The sequence below is a fragment of the Petaurus breviceps genome, unplaced genomic scaffold (assembly GCF_028583685.1).
Source record: "Petaurus breviceps papuanus isolate PSGF00001 unplaced genomic scaffold, PetGlider_PUasm1.0 174, whole genome shotgun sequence".
NCBI lineage: Eukaryota > Metazoa > Chordata > Mammalia > Diprotodontia > Petauridae > Petaurus > Petaurus breviceps.
The window spans coordinates 70,305,349-70,317,277 of record NW_027185761.1 but is presented as its reverse complement, the minus strand read 5'-3'; the positions used below and the strand labels follow the sequence as shown (position 1 = coordinate 70,317,277).

Sequence of the window (11,929 nt, the reverse complement as noted above, 5' to 3'; positions counted from 1 at the left end):
CATACACATACACTCACACACACTCAGTCACACACACCACACACACAGAGTATGAATCTTGTCATAAAATAACAAAATAGATGATAAGTGCCTGTCCTCTTTCAAACATGTCACACAGCTCTTTGGCCTTGGTGAGCAGATGCGGCCCTGGTGCGTTTTCTTTTCATCTTTCTATCCCAGTGAGCGTTATCTGCCCCTGTCATTACAATAAGAAGCTTTTAATAAGATTCTGTAGAGCAACAAACTTTTCAGACGCCATCTCTACACGGCTGGAATTCACTCCTGTCTCTTTCCACCTCTTGGCATCTCCCCTCCTTTTCAACACTCACTTCAAATGCTACCTTCTACACAAACTCGTCTGAGCCTCCTGACTAGTGCTTCCCCCCTGAAATTGCGAATATGAGGTATTTACTATCTATCCATCTATCATCTATCTATCTATCTATCTATCTATCTATCTATCTATCTATCTATCTATCCATCCATCTATCATCTATCTATCTATCTATCTATCTATCTATCTATCTATCTATCTATCTATCTATCTATCTCTCTTTCTGTCTCTCTGTCTATCTATCTCTCTATCATCCATCTCCATCCATCTATTTATCCATCTGTCATCTATCCATTACTTATATTTCTCCCTCTGTCTCTCTTTCCACACAGGGTTTCCACAAAAGTCTTAAAACAGTTTTAGGTTATTAAATCTTACATACATGTATGTATATGTGTGTGCATATGTCTTGTGGGTGTGTATACACACACAGTTACCAAACTGTGCAAGGCAGTTTTCATCCAACAGACTCTAAGTCCTTTGAGGGAAGGAGCCGTCTTGTCTTTTTCTTCTTTAGCACAGAGCCTGGGCTGCACAGTGGAAATCTGGTAACTGCTTGCTGCATTGCATGCTTTTCCATCTTTAGGAAGCCTTCCAGTGAGGCCTATATGTGACTTTCCCTTTCTGGGCCTTAATTTCAGAATTGGACTGGCTGATCTCTGAGATCTCTTCTAGCTTTAAGCTAGGGACATGTGACCCTGAGCGTCAGTGAAAACTTCTTCTAGATTTCTGCCTAGTTTGTTGTGTCTACAGATGCCTCTAGACCAGGAAAAAGAGACTTACAAGGGACCAAATACACACCCAGATGGGGCAGGATAATTATATGGCTTCAGTTGCTCTCATAAAGAAAACCTTGATTCCTACGAGGCTTCTCAGCTCCCCATTCTAACACAAAATTTCTATTTCTGGCAAAAACCTGAGATTCAGGAAAATTTCATAAAATCAGAAGGAGGGCTAGAAAGCCATGACTAAGAAGGAAAAGAATCCTCCCTCTTTCCCTTCCTTTCTGTATGATCTATCATAATCTATCTGTCTTGATCTTGTCATGTTCTGACTTGTATGTGAGTTTGTGTACGTCTTGTACCCAGAATGGGAGGGGGGGGGAGGGGAGAAAATAGAAAGGAAACAGGCATTTATGAAGCATTTTCTATGTGACAAATATGATCTCATTTGATCCTCATAATAATCTTAGGAGATGGTGCTATTATTATGCCCATTTTATGGTTGAGTAAACTGAGGTAGACCTAGGTGATATAACTGTCTAAGGTTACAATGCTAGTGTCTAAGGTCACATTTGAACTCAGTTCTACTGACTTTGGCTGAGCCCTCTATTCACCGAGTTTCCTAGCTACAAACCCCTCAAGTTCAGCCTGCCCTGCATGCCTGGAATTCACTCTTCTTCCTTGCTTCCACCTCTCAGAGTCTTGACATTCTGACGGGGTTTAGTTTAAGTACCAATTCCTACAGGGAATCTTTCCTGATTTCCCCCGACTCTGAGGTGGATGAATGCTTTCTCCATGCTTAAATTACCTTGTTTTTATACTTTTTCTGTTTATATATTATATTCCTTTGGAGAATACAAGCCTCTTGAGGGCAGGAATTTCACAATTTTTCTCCTTTATCTCTGGCGCAGTGCCTTCCATTTGGAAGAGCTGTCATAAATGTTTATTGAATTGAAGTTTAATTTATATCTCTTCATCATTAGAGTGAGGGGATTTCATAGTTCCTGAATATTGAAAGCTAAATGTTGCCTATGGCCGATGAAGAGGTAAATGGTGGGCTTGAATAGGCAGAATACATTACCAACCAAGACTGGCATGACAAAAGTGGCACCGAGAGGCAGCCAGGTGGCACAGCAGATGCCGAGGAAGACCTAAGTCTGAATCTTGCTTCAGCTGTGAAAGCTGCTTACTCTGTCTCAACCCATTTCCTCATCCATAACATAGGGATAAGAGCTCCCACATCATAGAGCGCCGGTGGAGAACAGATGACAAAACTTGTAAAGGGCTTTGAAACTTTGAAGTGTTGCACACATTCTGTTGACTTGTTTTTCAGGAGCAGCCAACTCTCTGTGACCCCATTTGGGGTTTTCTTGGCAAAGATACCGGAGCGGTTGGCCATTTCCTTCTCCTGCTCCTTTTACAGGTGAGGAAACCGAGGCCGAGAGGGTTAAAGGACTTGCCCAGGGTCCCACAGCTAATCAGTGTCTGAGGCTGGATTTGAACTCAGGAAGATGAGTCTTCCCGATTCCAGACCTGGCACCCTATCCACTGCACCACCTAGCTGACCTATATAAATATGAGCTGTTCTGAGGAATTTCATCAGAAAGATGACTGGAAGGGAAGGTGGGTCAGTTAGACTGTGAGAACAAGGAACAGGTAACAAGCAGATGGATCCTCCATTGGCATCCATTCAAAGTCGAGAGATGTAGTGGAAGGTCCTCGGCACAGGGGATGGACCCTTGTGGAGGATTTAGAGGAGGCCTGAATTTATGGGGGGACAAGAGGCCCACAGGGTGAAGAAGAGATGGGCTGCAGTGTGCACAGATCAGGGAGTCTCCATATTGTTCCAGAAGAGACCTCAGATCTGTTGAAGTATATACAAATATCCCCAGGCTCTAACAGCGAAATGCATGTAGTAGGTGCTTAATGGATATCTGTCATTCCCATTTACAACTACTAAGTCTTGGGATCTGAAGTCAGTCAATCCTCTGCTTCATTCTAGGTTTCCTAATGAACTCACTGAGTTCTCTGAAAACTGGAAAACCCCAGACAGATGTAATTTATCAATGCCACCAGCATCAGACAATTATTTGTTCACTTTCTGACATAGGAGGTGGCCCTTTTCCCTTCTGGCCCCATTTGCTGAAGGTCCTGAGAGTAGGTAGAGTCCACCAGTCCCTGGTAGGTGAGAAGACTACAGAGGACTGATTACAATAGCACCAGAAGGCAGGCAGGAAGGCAGAAAATGTGACCATCTGCCTTTAAGTATAAGGGAAACCAAGGCAGGGAACGGTGAGGCCAGTGGCTTAAGGATACCTGGGACAGAGAATTAAAATGAGGCCTCCTCACTTTTCCAGTGTCCTGGCTGTCACCCTAAGCTCTGGTGTCTTTTTTTGGTCTTTCTCATACATCGTAGGAAAAGTAGCAGAAGAAAGATTTTTTTCCTTACTTTTTCATTGGGTTCTTTTTTTTTTTGAGGGTAGTCCATTTCTAACAGCTTTGAGGTTTTGCTAATACAAGTAGAAAATGTACGACTCACCAGAAAAATCACGTAAACATAGAATTCACGGGAACTCATGGACCACCTAGTCCAACCCAGCAGGAATTTCTTTGGCAGGTAGGTGGGGCAGTGGGTAGAGTGATGAGTCTGGAGTCAGACCTGAGTTCAAATTTGACCTTAAATGTACACTAGCTGTGTGATCCTGAGCAAGTCATTTCATTTGTCAGCCTCAGTTTCCTCATCTGTAAAATGAAAGTAATAATAGCACCCACCTCTCAGGATATTTTGAGGATGAAACACGGTAATATCTGCAAAGTGCTTAGCACAGTGCCTGCTACATAGTGCCCTTAAGCAGGCACTTAATGGACGTTTGTTCCCTTTCCTCCCCTTTCTATGAGACAGCTGACAGATGGGCAAGCAGTCTCTGCTGGGAGAACCCCGCTATCTCCTGAGTAGCCCTGCTTCTTTGTCACTAGGAAGTTTTTCCTGATGTTGAGTCTCACTCGGGTGGACGATTTCCAGTCATTGCTGCTGGTTCTGTCTTGGGGGGCCACGCAGACCAAGGCTTGTATCTATAGTTTCCATGCCCAGCCCCTGGTGACTCTCTTCATCCTTCTCTGGTTAGACATTCCTCCTTGTGTGCCATACTCTCCAGGCCTCTCCCCAGCTTGGCCACCCTCTTCGGAAGATGCTTCAGTTTGTCACTGGCTTTCCTGACATGCAGCACCCAGGTTACTGGTGACAGCAGGATGGCATGGTAGGAAGAGGATCAGTTTAGAGTTAGAAGATACTCGTGACTACATGTGTATGTGGCCGTGGCCTGAGACTCCATTAGCTCGGAGGTCCTTTCCAGCTCTAAATCTGTGACCCAGAGTAGCCTGAACAGTGTGGAGTGGGCCAGCCTGGGCACATAGTAGGAGCTCAATAAATGTTTACTTGTCGATTGATTCCTCCCCTTTTCTTGGATTCTGCTTCTCCTCATGTGCAGAGGAGAGTATTGACCTTTTTTAGGTTAACATGCTGGTGTTCATGCCCCTATGGTTAAACATTCAAACTTGTCCACTGAAATCTCCAAGTCTTCCGAATGAACTATTGTTCTGGACTTGTTGATGTTTATATATATATATATACATGTATGTAGACATAATGTACACAGGTGTGCATATATGTGTCACTTTGTGATCATAATATGATCTCTAAATGTCAGCTGTAATCAGCTAATGTTCACAGTCCATAATCCTGGGGAGAAAGAGGGCAGAAGTAAGGCAGGCCCATCCGCTCATGAAGTGCCAGCTTGCTAGAGAAGGTAGGGCAGTGGGCCTGTAGGCAGGAACACCTGGGCTCCAATGATATCTCAGGCACTTGGCTCGTTGTGTGGCCATGGGCAGAGTTGGTTTTTGCTATTTGGACCTCAGGTTGCACATCGATAAAATAAGGGTATAGGACTTGGTGGAAGGCTCTAAAACTGTGAATCTAAGAGAGTCTCAGTCCCAGACAGAAAGCTCAACTTTCTATAAAATAAAATTCTCTTACCAATTTAGACACAGATGCTAAGAGGATTTTGGATGGCCCTTTGGGGAGCTCTCTGCTCTTGAATCCATTCTTTATGGAAGGATGCTCTGGGGGGACTTGTTTCTGAGATCAGGAGTTTGGAAAGTTTTTTTCTTTTTTAATAAAAATTTGAACAAAATGCTTCTAACAAGAGAAAAGAAGTGAGCTGAGCTCACTGAGTATGAAGAAAATAGGTAAGGATTGGTTCTGTCATTGGCCAAGAAGTGCCCTTTTAATTTTAGAAAGAGCAAAGGAGATAAATGTTCCCCACTAGAGAAACAATGAAATTGTCACCAAGGAAGATCTGAGCAGGCTGAATCCAGCTTTTGTATTGTGAGGGTCACTGAGGCTATGGTGTTCATCTAAAGATTTGGCCACTTGGCCACTTAGGAAATAGTCCGAGGTATCATTCAGTTTCAGGTCCAGGATTCAATGGTCTGTTGATCTTGGCTTCAGCCCCAGTCTGGGAGTCGTGACCACATGCCTCTCGTAGGTCAGATCGCCTTTTTCATGGTGGCATTAATCAGGATGGTTAATTTCTAGGTTGTTATACAGGAAGTCAAGATGCAGATTACTTTGATTTTGAAAATCTCTGCTCACAACCACAGCCAAGCAGTGCTCCCTCTCCGGAAAACCTTCCTCAGGGACCCCAAAGGTCTCTTTTATACTCTCTCCTTTTTGAACCCTTAAACGTGGCTTTGTTCCCTTTAAATGCAGTATTCAGAAGACAGAGTGTTTCAATGCCAGAAATAGCAGTAAGTCTTTGGGAGAAGAAGGAGCCCTACTGAGATAAAGAAGGGGATCCCTAACTGAACCTCCTTTTATGAAAGACAAATGCTTTCTGGTATATAAAGCAGATGGCTGGTGTGAGGCCACCACTGGCAAGGATGTGGGGCAGACAAAATGTGTCCGTTTAGAAAGGTGGCTGTGGTTAGAGCCCAGCCAGGTACCCCAGCCATCATAAAGGGCTGGCTCTGAGGCAGGACCACCTGATAGACAAATGCAGCTGGGAACTCACCCTCTTCCCCTGGCACTTGGTCATCATTGTACAGGCTGAGCCCACTGAGAGGCCAACAATAGATGAGTCAAAGACCTGCTACTGCTCCATGAGCTTGGACCAGTCATGGGCAGGCCAGGGCACCTTGCCAAGCTAGGACAAGGCAAGCAGACCCTTTGTCCTTCACAGCCCACTGTGCCCTGGGATGGAGGGGAAGACTGGTCCCTGGAACGCTTCTTTACCTGTATCCATTTGTGCTTTCAGAGGACTGGAAAAGTTAAATAAATGCTGGGGGCACACAGAAGGGAAAAGAAACATGTAACTTAGGATCCATTTCTCAATAGGAAATGTGAAGAAGGAAGGGATTGGGAGCAGCCCAGTGTTCAGGTAAAACCCTAGACTTTTTGGGATTCAAGTTTGGGATTTGAGTTAGGCACTAGAGACTTTTCCAGTTTTAAAGCCTGTGATCTGATCAGGTTCTCAATATGGGTCTCAGAATAAATCTTCTTGATTGGAATCCAAATTAAGGGAGCAAAAGGAAATCTCCAAACAGAAATGCTCTGGTGGGGGTAATGGGGGGAGAGAGGGAGGGAGAGAGAGAGAGGGAGAGGGGGAGAGAAAGGGGCAGGGAGGGAAGGAGAGAGAGGGGGGAGAAAAGGGGGGAGGGAGGGAGAGAGAGAGGGAGGGAAAGAGAGAGAGAGGGAGAGGGAGGGAAAGAGAGGAAGAGGGAGAGACAGAGAGAGAGAGAGAGAGAGAGAGACAGAGAGAGAGAGAGAGAGAGAGAGAGAGAGAGAGAGAGAGAGAGAGAGAGAGAGACAGAGAGAGAGAGACAGAGAGACAGAGAGACAGAGAGAGAGACAGAGAGAGAGAGAGAGACAGAGAGAGAGAGAGAAAGAAAGACAGACAGAGAGAGACAGAGAGAGAAGAGAGGAGAGAGAAGAGGGTGAGAGACAGACAGAGAGGAGGTGGGGAGGGAGGGAAGGGGAAGAAGGGAAAGAAACCCCTTTCTACTTTCTGCTTCACCCTCTTCCAGGTAGACATCCTGTGATAAGAGTGACGGGAAGAGAAAAGGCAGCCTGGGGTTGCGGGAGAAGGGGCAGCTTTTCTGAGGTTGGCCAGCTGCAATTCCTGATACTAAAAGACTTTCCTTGGGGCCAGTTGAATTTATCATGGATTAGTCTCTTCTCCCTCTCTTCCCTCCTGCCCCTGCCCTGTTCCTGCCCCTCCCTCTGGGGTGTCTTCTTTTCTCCCCATTTCCCCCTTTCAAATCTTATCTATTCTCTAGTTCTCTGACTTGTTGTTGATAATGTTGATTATTGCTGCTGCTGTAGCTGTTGCCTTATTTGAAGGAGGTTTATTGGGCCCTGCTTCTACCAAACAAGGGATGAAGCACATTTGAGTCATATCCTCTCCATAGCTTCCTAACCAACCAGACCTCCCCTTGTGCTCATGTGGGCAAAGGGCCACAGGGATCCTCTGGATTTCTCTGGTACCTCCACAACATCCCTGGGAGTCTGGTCCCAAGTTGATACTGCTCTTCTGCCATTGCAAGGTTTCTGTAAACCATGCTTGCCACTCCCTGGAAGGCTGTACTGCCCAGATTATTGATGGTAATGCTAGGGGAGGGTTTGTTTGGTTCCTTCTTTCTAAAACACCCCAATTATGTAAGAAGTGTCATGTTTTGAAGAATAAAATGTCAGAGCTGGAAAGGACTTGGAAGGCTGTCTAGAGATAGCAATAAGAACCTGTTTTTGTATAATCCCTTAAACTTAAAGTTGTAGCTTCGATGGGGGTGTTTGGAGCTTTGTCCCAGGGCACTGAGATTCAGGGGGTGCCGATGCTCCTTCAAGTGCTAAAATGACTTAATTTGTTACCTACATTGCAAGAATAATGAATTAAAATAGGAAGCTACTAGATGGCTTGATTCGGCTTCCTGCCCAAGTTGCTACCTTTCCCACATGTCTATCTTCCTGCCTCCTACTCCATTCTGCATCTGAACAACGATTCTCTCTATAACACAGAGCAGTTAACATGCAGGCTCTGCTAGAAGACCTCTAATGAGCGAGCGAGGGAGGGGGGTGGGTGGCCTACTGCTTTCAGAGGCATCTGATTCTATCTGAGAGAGCTACAATTCCTGGTAAGCTTTCTCCTAAAGTCAAACCTAAATCTCCCTTTTTTGTGACTTTTACTTAGTGCTTTTCTCTCCTCCTGTCGCAGGCTAAACCAACTAAGCTTCAGAGATGTCTCCTTGTAAATAGAACCTGAAATTGTGTCTACAGAACATAGAGTCATGGAATGAATGCTGGCTTGGAGCTAGGAGAAACCTGGCTGGGAACCCTCTCTCTGACACAAAAACTGTACAACCACCGCTTTGAGCCCCAAGTTGCTCACCTGGAAAATGGGGATAATTATTTCCATGCCACTTGCCTCATACAGTTGTCAGGAAGAAAGATACCAAATGTCTACAGATGACTCTAGAAATGTGAGCTGGGATTTAATGCCGTTACCATAAAGAAACAGAGAGGTAATGTAATTGTCCTACTTCGTGCTGTGAAGCTTGTCCAGCTCTGTAGGGTGGGGTAATGGTGACGTTTGAGGCTCTCCTCCTTCTCCATCTTTCCTGATCACAGGGGTCATGCAGGTGGCACCACATATGGTACCAAGGCCCCCTTGTGAGTGTGTCTGATACTCTGCATGTTGCCTTGCCCTGACCCAGACTTGGGGAAATTGGAATTTTGGGATGCCAAATGTCTTAAGGCTGTCCCATAACATCTCTCATCATTATGGGCCTTGGCTCCTTCTCAGTTTCCATACTCAGCACCATGTGTCTATAGCCTTGTTTTCCAGAGTCTTTTTCTAGAGGGTTTGAATGATGTTCTCAACAACACCTAGGAATAACAAATCCAGGACATGGTCCAAAGGAGCCACCTGTGGCATTCTTAATAAGCTATCTCTTCCCATCCTCCCCTCCATCACTCTGAGAGTCATGGAATTCATGTTTTGCTTTTCTTGGATTGCAAATGTTTGGACTACAGTTTTGAAAGGTAAGTACTGCTTAAATGAGGCTTTAAAAAAGAGATTTCCACAGAACCCAGCACACAGTAGGCATTTCATAAATGCCTGTTGAATTGAAACACTGAATCATCATCGTGACTCCCAAATCAGGTTTGAGATCTTATCCCAAGTGCAGAATGGAGGGAGGGAGCCCATCTAACTGATATTGAGCTCATCTTGTCCTGGATTACTTGAAGAAGAGTTATGATTGACAACTTAAATATTTTTCAATCATCTCAAACAATGGTTTTCTAAAATGCCAGTTGTTACACAAGGGGAAAAATCACTTTACTCTGGAGATAGAACTCTTGTGTTGTGTCAATGGCCTAATGATCCACAAAAAAACAGGTTCCAAAGTGCCCCAATAGGTGTTACACCATTTTGGATTTCATTGCCCAGGTTGAATACATAATAATGATAAATCCCCTTTTAGTTTGCAGACACCCCCCATAACTCTGGGAGGTGTTTAGTATAGACTAAAGGGAGTTTGGCTCTTTGGTCTAAGCTGGTGAGTTCAACAGGGTGGGGAAAATTTCAGAGCTGAACCTCCCTCTACCAATGAACATCAATAGTTCATGTATAATTAAATCTTTTCTGGGACCCAGAGTAATGAAGTGATTTGCCCATGGTCACTCTGTCAGAATATGTCAGTGGTGGGACTTGGACCCACATCTAGCTGATTCAAATACCAGTATGCTATCATCTCTAAAATGAGCTGGGGAAGGAAGTGGCAAATCAGTCCAGTATCTTTGCCAAGAAAACCCCAAATGGGGTCACAGAGAGGGAAACAGAGCTGAAATGACCCAACAACAACAAAATACACTATGCCATGCTGCCTCTTATTGCAAGAATTATCATGCTCATCTTGTAGAAGAGGAAATTGATTTGCCTAGGATAGCATGGGCAGTGAGTGTCAGAGGAAGGGTTCCAATCCCAGTCTCTGGATGGGAAATCTCTCCTGCGGTCCACCCCACTCTGGTGCTTCTCATGTTGACTCTGGCCTCGGCATAACCACCCCTCCATCCTATTGGGGAACTGAGCTGTTTCTCTCCAGCCCGTGTGCACTGAGCCACTGTTATAGGACAGCCAGAAGTGCCATACAGACTCTGGTGATTCTATGCCAGCTTTTGGACCAAAAGGAAGAAACAGCCCCATCACACTGGTTGCCTTGGAGAAAATGAATTGTTGGGATGGATGAATCTTTTAATTCGGCCAGAAGGCTTGATTTGCTATACTCTGGTGAAGGCATAGCTTTAAATGTCTTAGATTCTATGAGTTTTCCCCTCCCCTCTTGCTCCCCATTATTTGCCTTTCCAGAGAGCAGGCATTTGTGACCTCCTCGAGCTGAGCTAGGGAACAGGATGCAAGAATCTTGTCAGATAGTTAGCTGGGAGAATGAGGGCTGCCATGCTTCCCAGCTTCCCAGCTGCCCATGTACATCTATGTAGAGTTTTATGTTCCCTGGAAAATTAAGTACATGATTATATCTCCTTGTGCCTCCTTGGAAAGGTTGGGAAGAAGCCCATGGCACACTATGAGATAAGAAAAGGATTCAGGTCACCAACATTCTCACAGAGGTCACTGGCCACAGCAGCAGTGCTCAGGTTTTGGACTGGAACATTGAAGATTTCTGGAGATCTAAGAGCTTTGGGACATCATTTGGTTCAATCCCCCATCTCACCCCTCAGCCCCACCTGTTGCCACTTTATGCAGACAAAGCAAGGGAAACTCATGGAGGTTAAATAATGGTTAATAGAAAGAGAAAATCGTCAGGAAAATGGGGGGGGGGCAAGAAGGAGCAAGGGTATGTGACTTCTTATTTTTTGATCTTTTTTTATGTGGGAAATTTGTGGATTGGAGCTCTTCTGCTTTAAATGGGATAAAACATTGCAGTGTCCTTGTTGGTTCTCTGCAGCCCAAGGTGATTTCCCAGTAGGAGCTGAGACATATGAACTAGCCTTAGCATGTCCCTAAGGACTGTGAAAGAATATTTAGAGGGCAGTGGACGTGGTGGGTGGTGGCTCCGTGACAGTGTGCACTGACAGAGGGAGAAAGTCCAGACACCACTTTTAGTCTAATATCCTTGAACAATTGATAACAAGTTCTCCCCTCTCCCCCCGCCCCCCGCATGAGTATATCCATACGGGTGAAAACATGCATTAAACTGTCTTCTGTGCAGCTTCCCCTCTCAGGGGGTTCAATGTCCCTCCTTCCTCCAAAGAAGACAGAGAGCTCTCTGACCCTCAAAGGCTCCAGCAGATGCTCTGCTTCTTAGGTTGCACATTAAAATGCACAAAGCATAGAGGGAGATTATCCTATTTCCCCAGGGGCAAGGTGGTACCTAGACTGCTACTGTTACACACAGCCTTGGGATCTTAAACTTCTCTATGGGGGGAGTTTGGGGCTCTCTGGCTGAGTGAAGGGGTTACTTTTAGGGAGGTCACCTGGCTCCTGCTGGCTCCTCCTCCTCTGCCAAGGGGAAGTGCCTGAACCTTGAGGAGGACTCAGGGACTTTTTAGAGCAGTTGAACTCATGACAATGGAATTCTAGTCACCCACCCAGAGTTAGGTCCTGGACTGTGTGACCCTGGGCAAGTCATTTAACTCCTCCATGCCCCAGCCAACTTTCAAAGATTCTAAGTTACAACTGAGTTATTGAGTGTCATCATTGGACAGAATTTCCACACTGGGAGTTCTTAGAGACTGCCAGTGAAATAAGTCTAGAGGAAAGAAAAGGGCAAGGCAAGGCAAAGAGAAAGGCAAGGGGAGGGG

The 11,929-nt window shown here is 45.2% G+C and overlaps 1 protein-coding gene across 1 annotated transcript in view; it reads right to left on the bottom strand.

Annotated features, from left to right (window-relative positions):
• Positions 1 to 11,929, bottom strand: part of POU6F2 (POU class 6 homeobox 2) — a 527,063-nt gene that overhangs the window by 117,504 nt on the left and 397,630 nt on the right. The window lies entirely within an intron of this gene.